The sequence below is a fragment of the Perissodus microlepis genome, chromosome 8 (genome assembly GCF_051167445.1).
Source record: "Perissodus microlepis isolate ML-2025 ecotype Zambia chromosome 8, ASM5116744v1, whole genome shotgun sequence".
Classification (NCBI taxonomy): domain Eukaryota; kingdom Metazoa; phylum Chordata; class Actinopteri; order Cichliformes; family Cichlidae; genus Perissodus; species Perissodus microlepis.
Window position 1 is genome coordinate 26,456,452 of NC_140468.1, and position 20,969 is coordinate 26,477,420.

The 20,969-nt window shown below is 45.3% G+C and overlaps 1 pseudogene; it reads right to left on the reverse strand.

Moving 5' to 3' along the window:
• Positions 1-827: 827 nt before the first annotated feature.
• On the reverse strand, positions 828-4,895 carry LOC146382120 (uncharacterized; annotated as a pseudogene).
• Positions 4,896-20,969: the final 16,074 nt, after the last annotated feature.

Genomic DNA, 20,969 nt, shown 5'->3' on the forward strand with positions numbered 1-20,969 from the left:
CCCATTGAGCTCTACTTCTATCCTGTATTACACTTCACACTGCTGCTACCTTTTATTTAGCAGAAAATATAAAAATAAACCTCACACTTTCTGGCCCTTGTCTTCATCCCCATTTGAAATGCTTCATGGGTTGACAGGTCCAGCTTACTTCATTCGCTAAGCTTAACTGTCTAAAAGCACTAAGTTGTTAAGCTCCCATTTTGCATATTTGCTCAGTGTAATTGTTATTACACTTTTATATTATACTTAGCTTAGAAGATATTATCGCTTCTTAGCATAAATCATCACAGTTGTCGTTGTAATGACAGAGTTGCATACATGTAGAATTTTGAATAAAAGCATGGCAGTGCAGAGATGCAATAGCAGGAAATGTTGCAGAAAATGATCCCCACAGTGAAGCAATTGCATGTCACCCCTCTCTTTGCCTAATTTTAACTTCACTCAGATGGAATTGAAAAAACATTTCACATCACCTAACTTTATGGCAAAGTCGGCTTATGTTAATTAGTATCAGCTTGCAAAAAAAGCGATGTGTTAAGATATGCGTTTGAGTCTGATATTACCATTTGTAGACTTCTGTTGTGTCGAACAGAACATATTAAATTGAAAACTCAAACTACTTCACAAAGGAGCTGAAAATTTCCTTCAGTGTCACTTTCATAAGTATTAGAAAGCATTTCAAGGCAAAGAAAGAGGAGAGCATAAATAAATGATGGCCAAACACAGCTGGGAGTTCTCCATTATTAAAGTGAGATTCTTGCATCAAGGAACATAGACATATTTGCATGTGTGTGTGTGTCTGAGGTCACTGTCATTTGCAGCTTGTATCACAAGACTGGCAAACAAAACCAGGTACAGCAAAGATACTGCACAGAGCCATCAAGCTCCCAGGTCTCTGGTAGAGGGCCCAAGCTTAAAGAGAGGCCTGGATGCTTGAGGGTCCTACACAGTATCTTTGCTGTTCCTAGGACTGCGCTCTTCTGGACGGAGATCTCGGATGTTGTTCCTGGGATCTGCTGGAGCCACTCGCCTAGCTTGGGAGTCACTGGATCTAGTGCCACTTACCACACTGGGACCACTCTTACCTTCACCCTCCACATCTTCTCGAGCTCTTCTCTGAGCCCTTGGTACTTCTCCAGCTTCTCGTGTTCCTTCTTCCTGATTTTGCTGTCATTCGGTATCGCTAAGTCTATCACTACGGCTGTCTTCATGTGCTTGTCCACCACTACTATGTCTGGTTGGTTAGTCATCACCATTTTGTCTGTCTGTATCTGGAAGTCCCACAGGATCTTAGCTCGATCATTCTCCACGACTCTAGAGGCGTCTCCTATTTTGGCCTCGGGACTTCTAGGCCATACTCGTCACAGATGTTCCTGTGTACAATGCAGGTCACTTGGTTATGGCGTTCCATGAATGCCCTACCGCATGCCCTGCCTTGCACGCTGCTGTTATGTGCTGGATTGTATAGAATAGAATAAAATAGAATAATCCTTTAATTGTCCTACAAGGGGAAATTTGGTTGTAACAGCAGCAAGAAAAACACATACAAACAAACAGGACACAGGACACAGAACATAAACATACACATTTTTTTTTTACATATTTACATCAAGGACAATAGTTACGAAAAACAGAGTACTGTACAGTTATTAAAATTAAATAAAATTAGATAAAGATAAGAGGCAAACCCAGGTTGTAGTGTGAATCGGTTGATAACATAGTGCAAGTTACAGCGCTGATGTAAACCTCTGTGTTTGTTGGGAGCAGTTTTGATTGTACAGTCTGACAGCTGCAGGAAGGAAGGACCTGCGGAAACGCTCCTTCATGCATCCAGGATGCAGCAGTCTGTCACTGAAGGACATTCAGTGACAGACTCTGTGCTGTCTTCCAGTCCAACTTTGTCCAGCCATTGGCAGGACTGGATGTCAGCTACTTCCTCTATCTGCCAATTCAGTACTAATAATGCGTGATATGTTTAGAGGCAGCAGCCAAAGAAGATGGTGTGTGTCTAATTGTTGTGTTGGTAGCCATAACCCTGCCCCCCAGGACATGAAGGCAGAGTCCATCAAATGCTAGAAAGCTTGGGTGGCACCTTTCACGGTCAAAGGCCATACGCAAAAACTCGAGAAGGCTGAACGGATTAATGACGGCAGTTTTGAGGACATCCTCAGTGCGCACAGGACCCTGGTGAGACCCCCGTACTAAATCAATCTTAGAAAAAATCGAGGTGGAAAAATCCTGGCAGTGGGTGACATTATTTAGACGGTGAAAATCTGACCGTCAGATTTGGGCAGCCCCGGGACTATTTGAACGCTGTACAATGCCCAGGCTCTTCATAGTCGCGAACTTTTCCTGAACGACAGACAGTTTGGCGGGGTCATGGTGGAGTGCACGTGCGAACACCGAGGGCTATAGTACTCACCCGGTGATTCATGACAGTGTTTGAGAAAATAGGGACAGTCAGTGAGAGAAGCCTGGAAAGCAAACATTGAAAAGCGTTTCCTGAAGCTACAAAATTAGCATGCCCCAGTCTGGACACTATCCCCACAGATATAGCAGACAGGGAAGCAGAGGACAGTGAAATCTTGAAATCTTGCTCAAGATTACTTTTAAAAATTCAAAAAGTCTAGATCATTGGAAGCAAAATGTAAAGACACGAAGAGTGGGTCAAGATTTTTGCACAGTAGTGTACATTCTTACTTGTCATATACATTTATTTTGACAGCACTGATTTTTACCACCATAGACAGTATAAAGGATAGAGGCATCTTCTGGGTCTGTGCGGTTGAAAAAATACTTCTGATCCTATAGAACTTTTTAATTTATGTTAGGTAAGCTAAAAATATCAGTTATTTTTAAGTGGTATGTTTTAATATTGACTGTCAACAGCACTGGATGGAATGCCTATGTATAAAAGTCAAGCCATTGATTCCATTATTTCCTTTGCTGTTCTCTTTTATACACTAAAGTGTCCTGCTAGTATTTTATTTTGTAAAAAAAATCCATTATTACTAAAATAAAGAACTGTGTGTTAAAAACTTTTTTGAAATACAAAGTATATTATCAAGCAAAAAAAAAGAAAAATGAAAATTGTATTCCATAAACTGATTTAACTAATAAACACATTCATATGACTATTCAATTCAATTCAATTGTATTTGTACAGTGGCATAACAAACAGTCGACTCAAGGCGCTTTATATTGTCAGGTAAAGCCTACAATATTTTTTTTAAATGAAGAAAATCTGTGTATTAGGCTAAAGAATGGAATAACTAGGTGGCACTTGGAATATTTCTAAATAATCTTCTGGCCATGTGATTAACAATTTGTTTCCTTTCTTGAGCCTTTTTTATGCCATTCAACCAGATCAGTTACATGCAAATGCATGCAAAGCCCAACACTGTTTGATCAGCACATCATGACTTCCACAGGTGAATTAGGAGGATGAATATATTCAGGATGTGTCACGTTAGGCGCTTTTATCCCGTGCAGCCTAGCCACAGGCTAGCTTTTAATTGGCTTCCCAGAGACATGTAAACATCAGCTCACATATACAGTGAGAAAACATCAGAGAAAAGGAAATTGGGTGGAGCAGTAGGGTAAAAGGGTCAAGAAAATCACACCCTCTGTGGAACAATTACAAAATGTATGATTGCCTGTTTTTATGCAGAGAGTTTCTTGTTTTTGTGCTACGTGTCCCTCTGAGTAGGTAGTGAAATAATGCCAAGTGAGCACCTGAGGGTTGCTGGCACCAGACAGCAATAATGAGATGACACCTCTCACTACATGGTACATGTAAATCAACCCGACATGCACTGGGAGGATCAAATCGCTTCCAGGCTCTTCAGAAACAGGAGTTAAATAAAAATGGAGCGTTTGAAAGTTGATTTTTGAATAATTACACTTTATAGATGTACACAGTGGATCTAACATGTGCCGAGATGGAAATATTTGTGTTTTTGCCCTTTCACTCTTTGTGATAACCCTCTCTGCAGTTCTTCACCCTCATGCTGTTCCCCGTAGCTCTCCTCCACGTCTTTGCCTCATTTTTAATACTTCACAACACATTTTAAACTTCTGTTTACTCATCTGCTGCGTGGGTACAGAGCAACATGTATTTGCTTTTAGCAAATCAAGTAGAGAGTGAAGACACTACCACAGGCTGATTAGAGGCAAAAAGAAGGAAAGCTGTTTTTTCAAATGTTGATTTCAGAAATGTTTTCTTTTACATTTTTTGAACCCCACAGTGAGGGTGATGGCAACACACAAATCAACACCTTAGTCCAATGATGAACAGGCAATGTCCTCCATTGTTGTGTTGTGTTTGTGTTGCATACAAAGGGTTGTGTTATGAGCTGCCGTCACAAATATATATACTCATATATATGCAAATATATATACTTATTTTCAATGCATGTAAAGATGGATGAATAACAATCCATCTAAAGCATTTTCAACCCTCCTTGTCGAAAATTTGCAATTCTTGATAACTGCCCTTTATTTAGAAATTTCTAGAACACCATAAGCCCATAAAATCCTCAAGATTATTAAAAATTTACTTGTATCATGGCTGGATGTTAACTCTTACAGTCTCAGTTCTTAGCACTGTTTTGTTTATTAAAAAAACAGCGGTCATTCCAGTTGAAACACCAGAAATGCCTTTTCTGGTTTCTTCTTTGGAGGCAATTGTTTCAGTTTTGTTTTTTTTTTGGTTAAACTTTCTATTGCATCCTCACCTTAAAGGTGCAGCCTTCTGTAGGTCCACTGTTTCACCTGGTGGTAAATGTGTTTTCTCATATAGACAAACAGAAGCTCTTCTGCTTATCCAGGGCCAGTTTGCAGGGCAGTAGCCTGAACAGGGAAACCCAGACTGCCCTTTCCTCAGTGTTCCCCATTTTCCTAGGTCAGTAGAGATAAAATCTCTCCAGTGTTTCCTTAGTTTACCCTTGGACATTCTAGAGAGATTTACATAACTTGGCTGGGCTTTTTTTGCTCTGAGTAAAAACATTTCTACCATGAGGAAAATGATTAGGCCATGATTCTGTGCTAATTAAAAAATGAAATAGAAAACGTGAAACTATTCTTAAAGTGAATGGTTCTCAGAGTCAGCCCAATGTATTACAGGGCTTTAAGCATAATTTGATTTGGGGCTCCCACCACCAGCTAAACCCATCACTTTACCACCACCACTGGCAATATTAATTAGTGTCCATGTTTGATGAGTGATTGCACATTGAACAGGTAAGACAGCAATTTTCATAGTATACCTAGTGTGCTGGGAAGAAATAATGGTAGCACTTTCTATTACAGCTATCAAGTAATATCATGGCAGCAACAGTGGTTATAGTTGAGTAATATTACACTTAAATTCATGTAACTGGATAATAAAGGCCAAAAACTGGGGGTAATAATGTGGAAATAAAGACCAAAACCAATTAGTAACAGTAGCGTAATACCTTGGTAGCAATATGATCTGACAAACATCTGTGGTAGTTTCTGTGTAATAAGCAGGAAACAGAGCTACAAAATGCAAAACTTCCTTCTTCTATTTAATAACACATTACTAACCTATTAAAGCTAACTTAATTACTTTTATTTTTCTTTTCTTTTGTTTCCTGTTCTGTCCTGTCTGGCAGCAATTAGAATTATGATCTGAATGCATTGTTGCATTCAAATCATAAATGTGCCAAACGCGGTTCACCTTTCACCTCGCTGTTTCGCGGATTTTTTAGTGCAAGTTTGCATGCTTATTGTTTTTACATCACATTGTGTCCTGCGTCCTGATCGCTGCAGACGATCTCCTCCGTGACGTCTCTCCTGTACAGTACAGAATCGCTGCATCGATCGCTAGAAGTGTGACTCTGAAGTGCAGTACTGTATGTCCACGATGTCCACGAAACGTTTTGCACCGTCAAAAAATAAAATTGGCTACTTGATTTCACCTATCGCTGTTTATTTTTAGAACATAACACCCGCGATAAACGAGGGACCGCTGTTTACAGATACTGAGAAATATAACATTTGAATCCCTTTTCTCTTTTGCTCTGAGGCGCAGGGGAAAAAATATCGACAAGTCGATGAACATAATTTACAGATATATTGGGTAAATGCCCAAGACATCTATAGAAATGTAAATCGCCACTTGATTCATTCATTTGCTTAACTTCTTTTGGACCGTAAACAGGGCGCGAATAGGAAACCGGAAACAAAGCTCCCCACAGAAGTTTCCGCACCGGAAGTAGCATATGCTAACGTGCACATAGTCTATTGAAAGCATATGTGTATTGTTTGTGTATTTATATGCAAGCACTCATATATATTCAAATAATTAAAAAAAAAAAAAGTTCATTTACCTGTTACTACCACACACCAAATCCGGTCATTGGTACTTCCTGGCTTGTGTAGCCACTAGGTAACAAAAGCTCAGCACTGCCCCTAGCATCCTGGAGCACTTCTGTTGTGTTTTGGAGTTTGTACGTGCTTTGTAGGTAGGGGCCACCGTAAATATACTTTTATTTATTCACTCCACATAAAATGTAATAAATAAATCATATAATACAAAAACCATCTATTTACATTTCAACTTTTAACTATTTCAATTTTCAGCTTTTTTCTTTTAAACAAATTTAAAGTGAAACAACACAAAACACTGCAAACCACAACACAATTAAATATAAATTAAAATATTGTAGCGGGTCAGGGCTGTTCGGGGTTTTGTTTTGACAGTTATGTTTTGTTGTTCTGTTGCCATGGTTACAGGTGACGCTCTCTCTGTGGCTGTGTGTTTCCGGGTGAGAGAGCGCCTTTTTTTTTTGTTGTTGTGGTGTGCTGGTCTGCCTGTGTTAATGAACGGCTGTGCTCCCTGGCTAGCTCACGGGAAGCAAGACCAAACGATAGCAAGCCGTCGAGGAGAGCATTCGCTGCTTGGGAAGCTGGCGATTGAAGAGAGAGGAAGCGAGCGGCCATGTAAGTCCCCCGACGGGTCCCGACGGCGCAAGCGCACCGCGGCGGCGGCCCGTCGCGACAGACGCTAGGGCAATGCTTCATGGGCTACCTCTGTCGACCCACACGCCGAGCCCCCAACCGCGAGCAGTTATGCCTACCACGCCAGCTAAGGTACCGAAATTCAACGGGCTAACCCCGCTAGAGCCCTACCTCTCACAAGTCCGGCTAGCCGCGAGGCATAGTGGCTGGAGCGACGAAGAGGCTGCCACACACCTAGCACTAGCATTGGAAGGAGATGCACTGCAGGTACTCCTTGACCTAGCCCCGGCAGAGCAGCATGAGCTCCAGGCCCTCACCATGGCACTCGAGAGGCGATTCGGGCAGCGGCACTCCACTGATCAAAGCAGGGAGCAGCTGACCAACCGGAGTTGTTGGCTGGGGGAGAGCCTTGGCGCCTTTGCAGCGGATGTGTTGCTGTATGCTCGTCGTGGCTACCCGGAGTTCCCAGCAGCAGCCCGTGAGGAGCTTAGCTTGCATGCTTTTCTGCAAGGACTTTTTCCAGAGCGACTACGCCAACACGTCCGCCTGGCCATGCCTCAAACTCTCCGTGAGGCGCTCCTTGAGGCTGAAAGGACCGAGCTGGTGCTCACCTCGCGACCTAACCAGCAGGTGCCCCCCCCCCCAAACTACCCCCAAATCAGAGCCGCAGACTGCGACGGGGAGGGGGAGGTCGCGGAGATATGCCAGCTGCAACCCTCGGTGCCCCGGAGGCGTCCTCGTCGACCGACCAACCGCTGCTACCGGTGCGATGAGCCTGGCCACGTGGCGCGTGACTGCCCAGCACCTGCCCTGAAGACCAGAACTACGCAGCCTCAGGGAAACGGGGAGGGAGCGGTGTAGCGAGGGGACCACCGCTCGAGCTTTCTGCCCCCCTCCAAGGACGATGCACGGTGGTGGGCCGAGTCGGGCACCTCAAGGGACTCTACCTGAGCTGCTGTGTTGAGGACCAGCCATGCCGGGCCCTGGTGGGTCTACCATTTCCCTAATACGACCTGGCGTGCTCCCTGGAACGTCCGGGCCGCTTGTGAAGGGTTGGTCACCCACCGACACCCAGCTGATGACAGTGACGGGGGAGAGAACTGACATGCGGGGGAAGAAACCGTTGCGGATCCGAGTGAAGGATCTGGAGCTGGTGCACGACTTCTGGCTTGCTGACATTCAGTACCAGTGCATCATCGGCCTTGATCTGCTGACCCGCTAGGGGGCCTGTGTTGACACCGCAAAGCTGGCTATCACTCTTGGCGCAGAGACTTTTGCCCTCCAGCACGGCCAAAAGCAAGGAGCGGAGGGGACCAGACGAGACAGGCGTTGGGCAGCTGCCGCTCAGCAGATTTCGGATGCCGGTGGCTCCGGGTCATCTCCACTCGCCTCAGCCTCAGCCTCTCAGCCTCTCAGCCCGACAAACCTCCCTCGACCGAGACCATCGAGGCTGTTGATGACCTTTGGCAGCGCAGCAGCGTAGGCCTCAACGTCGACCAGCGCCAGCGGTTGAGGTGCCTCCTGGACGAGAATGTGGACATCTTTGCCGCCGGTGACAAAGACTGTAGGCAGACGAGTCTGGTCCAGCACACCATCGACACCGGCTCTGCTCAGCCCATCCGTCTGCGCCCACACCAGCTGCCCCTCTCAAAACGGCAGGTAGCGGAAGAGAAGATCCGTGAGATGGCTGCGGCTGGGGTGATCGAGCCATCCAATAGCCCATGGGCGGTTCTGGTGGGGAAGAAGGATGGCAGCCCGAGGTTCTGCGTGGACTTTTGCCGTCTCAATGCAGTCACCAAGAAGGACTCGTACCCGCTTCCGCGGATCGACGAGGCCCTAGATTACGTTACCGGCTCCAGCTGGTTCAGCTCCCTCGACCTACGCAGCGGTTACTGGCAGGTGGAGCTAGCCCCCGAAGCAAGGCCTAAGACTGCATTCACCATTGGACAGGGGCTGTGGCAGTTCAGGGTCATGCCATTTGGGCTCTGCAATGCGCCAGCGACGTTTGAGAGGCTGATGGAGAGGGTGCTCGTGAACATCCCTCGTAGCCGCTGTGTTGTGTACCTGGATGACCTGTTGGTGCACGGTGGTGACTTCGACAGTGCACTGTCTCACCTGAGCGAGGTCTTCAGTGCCATCCGACGAGCTGGGCTGCGGCTCAACCCTGCGAAGTGCCGGCTGTTGGCGAGAGAGACCACGTTCTTGGGCCATGTGATCAGCGCTCAAGGTATCGCCACCGACCCCGCAAAGGTGGCTGCGGTCCGGGACTGGCCGACTCCCTCGAACGTCAAAGAACTGCGGAGCTTCCTGGGCCTAGCCTCCTACTACCGTCGGTTCATCAAGGGGTTCGCGACGATGGCCAGTCCCCTCCACCGCCTGACTGACAAGGGACAGCTGTTTGGCTGGGGGGATGCCTGTGCTGCGGCTTTTGCACAGCTGAAGGAGGCCCTCACCAGAGCCCCAGTCCTGGCCTACCCCGACGCCCGGCAACCTTTCATTGTGGACACTGATGCTAGCAATGTAGGAGTCGGGGCGGTCCTTTCCCAGCAGGACGAGGCTGGAGAACGGGTGGTGGCGTACTTCAGTCGTGCTCTGGGGCGAGCCGAGAGGAACTACTGCGTGACTCGGCGGGAGCTGCTGGCCGTAGTGCTGGCGGTGCGGCACTTCCGGCCATACCTGCACGGCTGCCGGTTTCTCCTGCGCACTGACCATGCATCTCTGACTTGGCTCCTGAACTTCAAACACCCAGAAGGTCAGGTGGCCCGCTGGTTGGAGGTCCTTCAGGGCTACGACTTTGAGATCCAGCATCGGGCAGGTCGACAGCATGGCAACGCTGATGCCCTCTCCAGACGGCCTTGCATGGCCATCGAGTGCCGCTACTGTCTGCGACAGGAGAAGCGGGCCCAGGAGGCGCTGGGGGTGGCTACTGCTCAGGCCGCGGTCAGCGGAGGGGGATGGCTCCCATTGACCACGCAGCAGCTGAAGCGGGAGAAGGAGGCCAACACGACGTTGGTTCAGGTGGGGGCCTGGCTGGAGGCGGCACAACGCCCAGACTGGACGGGGGTGTCGGGACAGGAGCCCGAAGTGAAGGCCTATTACTCCCAGTACAACAACCTGGAGACCCACGACGGCCTCCTGTACCGGAGATGGCGGGCCCCCGGTCAGGGCAGAGATCTCCTGCAGCTGTTGGTGCCTCGGTCGCTGCGGTCGCAGGTGCTCGAGCTTGTCCACGGCTCGGTGGGGGCCGGCCACTATGGGAATGCCAAAACTCTCCGCCGTCTCAGGGGACGGTTCTACTGGCCTGGCTGTCGACGGGATGTGGAACTTCATGTGCACTGCTGTGACACCTGCACGGCACAGAAGGGCCCAACTCAACGCTCCACTGCCCCCCTTCAGCAGTACCTGGTGGGGGCCCCAATGGAAAGAGTGGGAGTGGACGTCCTAGGGCCTTTCCCCGTCACAGAGTCAGGGAACCGGTATGTGTTGGTGGCTATGGACTATTTCACGAAGTGGCCAGAGGCCTACGCAGTGCCGGACCAGAGCGCAACGACGACAGCTGAGAAGCTGGTGGAGGAGATGTTCACCCGTTTTGGGGTCCCGGCTGAGCTCCCCAGTGACCAGGGGCGTACCTTCGAATCGAAGGTCTTCGGGGAGATCTGCCGGCGGCTGGGGGTGGAGAAGACGAGAACCACACCGCTCCACCCGCAAAGCGATGGCTTGGTTGAGCGCTTCAACCGCACGCTGGCCACCCAGCTCGCCATTCTCACCAGCCGCCACCAGTGGGATTGGGACCGACATCTGCCCCTGGTCCTTTGGTCGTATCGGACTGCGGTTCAGGAGTCCAGCCAGTGCACACCTGCCGCTCTGATGTTTGGACGGGAGCTCCGGACGCCTGTGGATCTGGTGTTCGGGTCCCCCCCCGAGCCAGAGATTGATGGTGGGCCAGAGATGGACTACTACAGGAGGCTGAGGGAGCGGCAGCAGGTGGTTCATGACTACACCCGCCAGGCCCAGGCCAGCGCTGGAGTACGACAGAAAAGAGCCTACGACACCAAGTGCTGAGGGGGGGTTTTCATGCCTGGCGACAAGGTTTGGGTGTACTGCCCGGTTCGCAAGAGAGCAGTGTCCCCCAAACTCTGCAGTCACTGGCAAGGGCCGGCGGAGGTCGTGGAGCGGTTAACAGAAGTGGTGTACCGTATCCGCATGCCAGGCCCGGGGCGCATGGTGGTGTTGCACCAGGACAGACTCTCACCGTACCGACCGCTCGCTCCAGCAGACGCCGGGGCAGGGGATGCTGGTGGCACCCCATGCTCTGATCCGAGTGACTTTTCCCCCGCCGGTCGAGATCGGCCGGTGCGCCAGAAGAAGACACCTGGACATTTGCAGGACTTTGTGTTGGGTAATGGGGTTGTCGGGGACGACTGACCCCTTAGGTGGGGGCTATGTAGCGGGTCAGGGCTGTTCGGGGTTTTGTTTTGACAGTTATGTTTTGTTGTTCTGTTGCCATGGTTACAGGTGACGCTCTCTCTGCGGCTGTGTGTTTCCGGGTGAGAGAGCGCCTTTTTTTGTTGTTGTAGTGGTGTGCTGGTCTGCCTGTGTTAATAAACGGCTGTGCTCCCTGGCTAGCTCACGGGAAGCAAGACCAAACGATACCTCCGTCTCCTCCTTGTCTGAGCTCGCCACAATATGAAAACAAAAAGAAGATGCACATTCTCTGTCATATGGGCCTGCATGAATAAACTTTCTGAATCCTTTATTTTCAGTTGCGGATGGCAACTGAAAATAGTTGTGGATGCTTACTATACCTTCCTAATGTCAGGTTGTTGTCCCTGGCTCTCTTTCTCTCTCTTTCCCTCCTGCTCTGTTCCTGTGCTACTGCGAGTGTAACTACCGCCCCTCCCCCCTCCTCCCAGCACAAGCGGAAAAAAGTGGAAAAAGTGCGAGAGAGAGGGTGAGAGAAAGAAAAAAAAACCCACGGCTCCCAATAAGTAGCCGGCTCGCGTCGTTCACTTCAAAGAGTCAGCTCTAAGAGCCGTTTCGTTCGCGACCGACACATCACTAGTACACCGGACCACACTTCAAATTTTGGGAAATCGACGACGCATTTGGAGTACGCATTTGGAGTACACTTCGGATTGGGACAGCTGTGGTTGTGTGGCTGTGACGTAATAGGTCTCAAAATGCATACTCAGGAGCGTGCGGTCGCTGGATTGGGACACAGCCAAAGTGTGGTCAACAACAGACACACATTGTGCCCCTATCGTGGTCTAAACCAATCAGAAATAGTCAGGAGCGGGACCTCTCTGATTGGCCGTGGTCCAGTTGAAAGTGCAGGTGGATAGAGAGAGGTGAGTAGCTTGAATAAAGCGATGATTCATTAAATCCTGAATCGACTTTTAAATGTAAATGTATTTTGCCAGAAACCCCAGAATCTCAGGTTAAAGCTCACAAAACTATTTCAACAACCACCAAACAGTAAATGAGAGCAGGTACACGGATTCCACACAAAGACGTAAACACAGAGCTCGGACCCGACGCATCTTTCTCTTTCTCGGCTTTCTCACCCGACAGCATGGACACGGACACGCCATAGGGGCTGAAAGCCGACAGCTCACTGATTCTGATGCGTCGGGTCCGCGCTATTTATGTCTTTTTTGCGCTAGATTCTGAGCTGCAGGTTTTGTATCTCTCCAACCAAAATTCACTGAACCAGCAGCAAAAGAAGATCCAAATTACGCTTCACATTTGATAAACATCGTCATGAATTCGCTCTTACTTTTGCTGTTTTGCTTCCACCACGATAAAATCACACTTCATGCACAGCTCTCTCTCTCTCTCTCTCCCTGTGTGTGTGTACTTCAAGAACAGTTTCCCATTTCAAATTTCTGTTTTCGGCATTATTCATTCGCTTATTACCCATCAGTCTACTGTTGTTTACAGCGTTATCAGCCGCTGTCTTTTTTTTTTTTTTTTTTTACTTAAATGTCCTCGGACAAGAAAGCCTAATTTCTGCTGTTCAATACTGAAGAAATGTAAACTTTTTAAAATTATGCAAAACTGCAGAATATTTTTAAGGTTATCTGCTACAAAAAGCCAGGCCAGGAAAATCTCCTTCATGTTCTGTGTTTTATCCTCAGTTACTTTGACACAAAGGTATCTGATGTGATGTTCACAATTCTGATTAGGTCTCACATGTATCAGTACTGAATGATCAGAATTATAATATTTCTGACTGTCTGTCTATTGATAACTGTTTTGTTAAGTTAAGGCCTGATATGTCTGAAATTCATAGCCAGTGCTCTGACACAGAGCCATCAATCTTTGAACGCTGAAAAAGCACAGTGTATCCAGAAAACACATTATATGTCGTGGTAAATGCGTTGCCCAAGTGTCCCCTCTCCCCACGGCCTTTCAGCAGCAGGTAGCAGCAAACAGGTCGTCAGAGGAGGACTTTTGTGCTGGTGCGCCTAAGAAAAAAGTTAGGCACACCAGTGCAACCGTGGCAAAAAGTTAGTCTAGAGCTCTGTTCAGTAAAGGACAGGTCTTTGGAATTTCAGCAGGACCCTTTCACCCTGGGCACTTGAACCACACTGCTATCAAGTTGTCTTGTTTTTAAACAGGAAAATCTAAGCATGGATTTTTGTTAGCAAACATAAGCAATCTGAGTGTAAACAGCAAGGGTTAAGCTACAGTACAGAAAATCTCTGCATGTATCGGGATATATGCAATTGCAAATGTGCAGTTTTAAGCAAGGCTGAGGAACTATATGAGAAAGATGTCATTTGAAGGGGAGCATTGCAGAATGTGAATGCAACCACACTTCTTGTAGATATATCTCCATATTTAGGAAATTCTATAGACCTGTATATTTGACACAGTAGTCATATGGCACACAGGCCATTGTGGGTTCAAGTATTTTATTCACTTACACTGGTGCACTGCACTGTATGCAAATTATGAAGAATTTACTCAAAACTGACCTGGCTTTCATTTCACTCATGTACTTTGAGCATTTTTATCTAATGAATGTTTTTTGAATTTGAGCTCTGTCATGGATAGATTCTTAGTAACTGCGGTCTGCTGTGTGCCTCCTATCCTTTCATATACATGTTTAAAGGCTTGCAAATGAAGTACAATCTTGGTGTATATGTGTCTGTGCAGGATGATAGCCACATACCACAAAGAAAATTTCATAGGCATGGCATTTAGACTATGTTTGATGTTGCTTACTTTAATTTAGCTTGAATTTATGACTCCTGTGTGATGCGCGCACACACACACACACACACACACACACACACACACACACACACACACACACACACACACACACACACACACACACACACACACACAGCGTCTGAGCTGCCTTGGTCTTACCACTGTTGCTTCCGTACAACCCAACAACAGCTAATCATATACTCTTGTGATAACTATGTTGTTTTGCCCAGGGATAAAATACTGGCTTGAAGATCAGTGGATTCCAGTCACACACACACACACAATCATATAATGTTCACACACCACCCCACAGTGCTGACAAGCACCACCCTTATTCAATTTCCCAGTCTGAATATATTATTCAGGCTTCTTCCTCAGCCTCGGTATGACAAGAACAGATTGCACTGGCCTCTGATAGCTGCAGCAGCTACAGTTATGGGAAATGGAGCCACACATTTACATTTACTCATTCTATTACCTTGATTGATCTTCTGGGATGCTAGGCAGCTATTTTATGGTTAGGGTGCCATGTGTCTTTTAGAGTAATGCATAAAAAAGATTGAGGGCAGGTATTAAAAATTGCTTAAAAAGTGCAGAAGTTTGTAATCTGACACTGCAGACTTTGCAGATACAGCAACTAGTTAGAAAGCCTGAGCACGTCGGCTTTTGCATCGATTTCTATGTGCTGTATGTCAGTGATGCTGAACAAACAGAACAGTCACACTTAAAGAAACATGGATTGCATTGCTGTCAGGTTGACACTGGAAAGAAGACAAAGTACATTTTCACCCTCTGGTGAACGGTAGGGTCTGTCACACAACTATTCCCTATTATATGATAGGTTAATTGTGACATATAGTTTCTATGCTGCAGCTGCAGAATGTGGATTATGTTAATTTGTCTCTTCAGCAAACTAAAAAACTTTGCAAATGGAGCAATACAATTTGCTATTGATGCACGATTATAACTGAAGATGATTCAGTCTTAATACATTCTATTGAAATAAAGCAGTTAATACCACAGTAAGAAAATGTGAATTAAATATATAAATATAAATTAAATATGAATTAAAAAGCCAAACAAATCAAAAATATGAACTGATATTACAATTAGAATACTTCAATAATCACTAAGGAAATTAGATGAGTGAGACATTGTTTTATGTTGTAGCAGCATGCATCTTTCGCTAAGGTACCTTACATTAGTATGTTGGTGTTGTACACTGCTGTAGCTCAGCTTACTACAAGACACTGATACAAGTTTGTTACAGTCAGTTAACCTATACCGAAAAATAAAACATTCCACAAATCTTATCACACATTATTTTTCATTGTTGCTGATTTGATTGTTGTATGATGTGATAACAATTAAGACTATCTAACTATAGTCTTGTATTTGTCTTTGCAGCTTAAAAACCAGCCTATATAACAATAACGACAAATCCACTAAATCAGTGAAAATTCACATATATACATATATGCACTCTTTCTCACTAATATTTCAAAGTATAGTTAATGATAGGTTATGATCCTAATGATCCCAATACCGTGTACAAACAAGCTGCAATTAAGGAACGCATGATATGTCAATTAAACAGGTGATGAGGAGGATAACCATGTTAAACTGTGTTATAGAGTCTGACAGCTGCTGGTAAGAATGACCTGTGGTAGCGCTCCTTCCTACACTGTGGGTGTAAAAGTCTACTGCTGAATGAGTTGCTCAGTGCTCGTATAGTCTCCTGCAGGGGGTGGGAGGTGTTGTCCATGATGGATGTTAGCTTAGACAACCTCCTCTCTCCCCAACCTGCTTGATGGACTTCAGCGGACAGTCCAGAAGGCACTGGAGGAATAAAAAAAACTCTCACAGTGCACCTGTCGCTCTCCAGATGAGAGACGGCCCAATGCAGCAGTTAGATGTAAGCGTCATCCACCCCGATGTTCGGCTGGTAGGCAAACTGCAGCGGGTCTACATCTCTCCCGACTAGTGAGTGAAGGTGGTGAAGTATGATCCTCTACATGGTCTTCATCAGGTGTGAAGTCAGAGGAATAGGTCTATTGGGACCGGCACCCTGCAGGAGGTCTTCCACAGAATGGGGATCCTCTCCAGACTTAGGTATGTGATAACCTCACAGAGTTGATCTGCACAGTCCCTCAATAGTCTGGAGCTGATTCCATCTGGACCCGTGGGCTTCCTGCTTTTCATCTTCTTCAGCTGACTCCACACCTGGTCAGTTGTGATGGAGATTACAACTGACCAGGTGACAACTGACCATTTACTAAATTATTCATGAAGTAAATTAGCAAATTCAGTAGCCCCCAGTTGCACTTTTTTTTCAGTGATAGGAACAGATATCATAAGGCACCTTTCTGTTACAGATGAGATTATACTGGCAATAGACCCCACTGCAGCTTCACAGAACAGCACAGTTCAGTGATCTAGCTGGATGGATTAACTCTTTTAGTAACCACAAAAGGCAACCAGGTAGTTTTCTATATTTGTACCATGACCTTGAGAAAAACAAAAGCTCATATTTGTGATTAATGTTATTACAACATTAAAAACATTTTAAACTTTGTTATCTTGAAATAACTGCATCAAATGTATTTTTAGGCAAATTATGAAGAGTACATTTACATATAATAATTGTTAGGATGGCCTGCCTTGGCTTCTGGAAGCACCTGCAAATAAAGTTTTCTTTTATGCTTTTAGTCATAAGTGGCAGGCTTAAGGTGCTTAAGAAACTCTCGAACAGCGCAAAAAAAAAAGAAAAAGAAAACAGGGTTCATGCAACTAAACATCTCTACAGATCTACAGAAGATTTGTAGATCAAAATAGTCTCAGAAAAAAGTAAGCTTTAATGATGATGGTGTACTTTTGAACTTGGTGGTAGCTAGCAGTGATTAAAGGTTGTACATAGATTGGCATTCCCCATTGAAGATCTCTTTTTTCCACTAGTTTCTAGTTAGTTTTTTTTCTGTTTTTTTCTAGTTATATTATGTATATATTAAGATATATACATATTATTATCAAATGAAAGTGCACATAACATGAAAACACTGATTACTGGAACATTTCATCAGTGGCAGGGAAAGTGCTAAGTAAGATGACAGCAAATACATGACCGGTAAACACATTGTGTTAAATATATTGGCAGGCACAACGTTAACAGCCCGCTGCCAGGCCTCTGAATCCCCACACATCTCTTATTTTTTTAGTTATTTAAATAAATCTGCTGTTGGACACAGCTTGAACTCTGCTGGCAGGATAAGGAATGAGGATAGTAGTTTTCCTCATAACCTCTGCCTTACAAAGACAACATGCAGCATACACACATAGAATAGAATAGAATTCAATGCAATAGAATAGAATATACCTTTACTGTCATTGTACATGTACAATGAATTTGTTGGTGCTCTACACCAGCTCTGTAGAAATAAAATATTAATAGTAGGACAAGAGGAATAAATAACAAACAGGAGAAATATTTACAAAACAAGTGAAAGGCCCACATTAGAGACCAGGTTGTAAAGGGCTTGGAAGTGGTGCAAAGGACTTGGTCTGAATAGAATCTGTGTGTGAGTGGCTTGAATGATGAGGGTTAGTGAGACCATGGCTCAGATTGGTTGGTGGGTGGGCAGGGGTGGGGTGTAATTAGTGTTTGTTAACAGTCCGAAGGGCCCAGGGGAAGAAGCTGTTTGTGAATCTGGAGGTGTGGGACCTAATTGGCCCTGACCGGATGGCTGCGGGACAAACAGGTGGTGGGCAGAATGCAAGGGGGCACCTTTTATTGCACTGGTCTTAGGTAATAGGAGCTGGCAATAGCCTCCAGGGGTGGCAGAGCAATGATTTCTTGGGCAGTGTTGATTACCCTCTGCGCAGCCTTCCTGTTCTAAGTAGTGGCCCTTGCATACCAGACACCCAGGCAGTAGCAGAGCACACTCTCCACTGAGGAGCGGCAGAAGGCCAGCAGTTGCTTCTGGTCCAGCTCATTCTTCTTTAGGACATGGAGTAAGGGCAGCTGCTCGTGGGGCGTTGGTGTTGTGGGTCCAAGTGAAATTGACGGAGATGTGGGTGCCCAGAAACCTGAAGGTGGAGACAGATTCCACCAGTTCACCATTTATAAGGGTCTCAAGGTGGTCCAGTTTGTTGGTGATGATGTCTGGGATTATGGTATTGAATGTTGAGGTGTAGTCTACAAAGAGCATCCTCACATAGTTCTTCATGTTCTCCAGATGGCTCAGCTGTAAAGGGTGATGGTGACTTCTTCAACCTATTTCCACTGTAAACTAACTGGTAGGGGGTCAAGAGAGGGGGGTAGGCAGTCTCTGATGTGCTGAGACACTATCCACTCAGAAAACTTTATGACTATAGACATGAGGGCAATATATCTGTAGTCTCTGAAGCTGTCTATTCCAGTCTTTTTGGGGATGGGAATGATGGTGGAGGCGGGAACAGGCGGGAACAGTGGCATGAATCAGGGAGAGGTTGAACAGCCTGGTGAGGATCCCTTCCATTTGGTCTGCACAGGCTTTGACCACAGCCCCTGGGATGTCGTCGGGGCCGGCAGCTCTTCTGGGGTTCACTTCTCTTAGTCTCCTCCTCATGCATATGACCTCATGCTCCTGGAGGGAGAGGGGGAGTGTGCCAGGTGAAGGGCAGGTGGGGGGCAAGGGAGTGTGGGGGAGGAGTGGTCTCGAGCAAAGAAGTTGTTGAACTCCCCTGCTAGTTCGTGGCTGCTGTCAGTGCTTGGGGCACTCTGGCCTTTCAAACTGGGGAGGGCTTGGATGCCTCTCCACACCTGGTGATGTCACAGTCCAGGTGAGCTGCTGGTAAATTTCTACAGAATCCATGTTCTCCTGCGTCTGCAATTTACTAAGGAAATTTAAGACCACCAGCATTTTGTCAACTTGCCCACATTGGTAACAGGATCTCACGCTTCATGCTCTTAGTCTATGTCTATGCACTTTACTTCTTTTTTCTTGAGCTACAGCTCTCAGGCCACTCAAATGCTCTTTATCTAAGCTTGCCACTTGGACACCCGGCCATACTCACTGCAGTTTCTTGCTCCGTCTCCTGGGAAGGATTTCAATTATTGCACCTGCCTGTCCTCCTGCCACCGCTTCACACCGGCGTGATGACACCATACGAACAAGCATTTTAGTAACAGTGGGAAGGAAAAACTCCCTTTTAACAGGATAATAAATAAAGAGAAAGAGAACACACTGGTACTCTGAGTGCAACTACAGATTTTATGGTTATACAAGGGGGATTTATTTGACTAGCTGGCAGTAGTTTGTTCTGCATACAATGCTACTACTGCACATAGTGCTCCCCATGTATATATTCACTTATTGTATATAATGTTCTTCTCTCCCCCTTTTGCACAGTCGAGGAGCATGTCAGGATACATTTCACTGCGTGTTGTACTTGTATAACTATGCATGTGAGAAATAAAGAATCTTGAATCTCTGTATGAAACAAACTACATTGTTTTTGAATCCCTTATCTGTATTTAGCTAGTTTGTAACATTTCTTGTTTTCTACAGACATCATGAAGATGATTATATGCATCAAATGCAGTGCTTGTTTGAAACAATTATAGACATAGTGGATAGGTATTTTTTTGTCATTGTTTACTGGAAAGATTGGAAACATGGTGCAGAATGCAAAAATTATGCTGCACAGAAAGGATGTTCTGTGAACAAATATCTCCCATCTAGATAAAATCTAATTATTTTTTCATATGAAAGCAAACTCTTTCTTCACCCTTGAAAAAACAAGACAAACAAACACAAAGTCTGTCAGGGACAGCAGAAGAGACAATCAAGTACACAGTGAAGTCTTGGAGCTGAAGCAATTGATATGTTTCTCATATGACATGACTTTACCTTTATGTGGAAACAGTCACTCAAAGCAACTTCATTCCTCATTAAGCACCTTTGTTTTTTTTTCCATGTTACTTGTTTACCACAGTATAAATTGCAAATTTGCAGATATACACTTATGAATAAAAAGTAGCATTTGTACTGTTGCCAAAATTGCAGGTATACAAACACAACAGCTCATACATAAATAATTAGTTAGGAATAAATGGAAAATGGACTGTCCTTTGGATCAAAATAATTCAGAGACAGTTGATGTCTTTTGATGAGGTTTATATCTGAGTCCAGGTCTGATTTGTTTTTTTTCCTAATCTTTGAAACTGGAGGTCATCATACTTGGCAAGAGTAGATGACTAACATTGTGTTGAGTTTAGAAAACAAAGATCTTTTCAGTCAGAATACACAATTAAGTTGGTTGCAACTGTAAAAGACTGTTATATAAATGTTCTACAATGGGTTTTATGAAAAAGAGTAGTTCTGGATATTGACTCCTGGCCAGAACACTGCTTTCTAACTGTGAGTCACTACTAAATATCAGAGTAATAAAATACTAGAATTTCAGTTACTACAACAGCAGGGCCTTCTTGCATGGTCTGTACCACACATGAATCCATATTATTTCTAAAATATTTCTATTGAAATGCCAGAAAAGGTACCAACACCAAAAAGACAGTAGAGTGGTATTTATTAGGCCTATTTCCACTTGTCTGTGTATAGATACTTAAAGTGGCCACACCCTTTACTCCATTATCCAAATGGATAATAGGAATTCCACTAGAGATAGTATGAATTCCATTCACCAGAATGAAGAGGTTAAGAGGTTCTAGGATTATCATTATTATTTTGAAATGTATTTCTGATTTCATGGGTAGATAAAGCTGG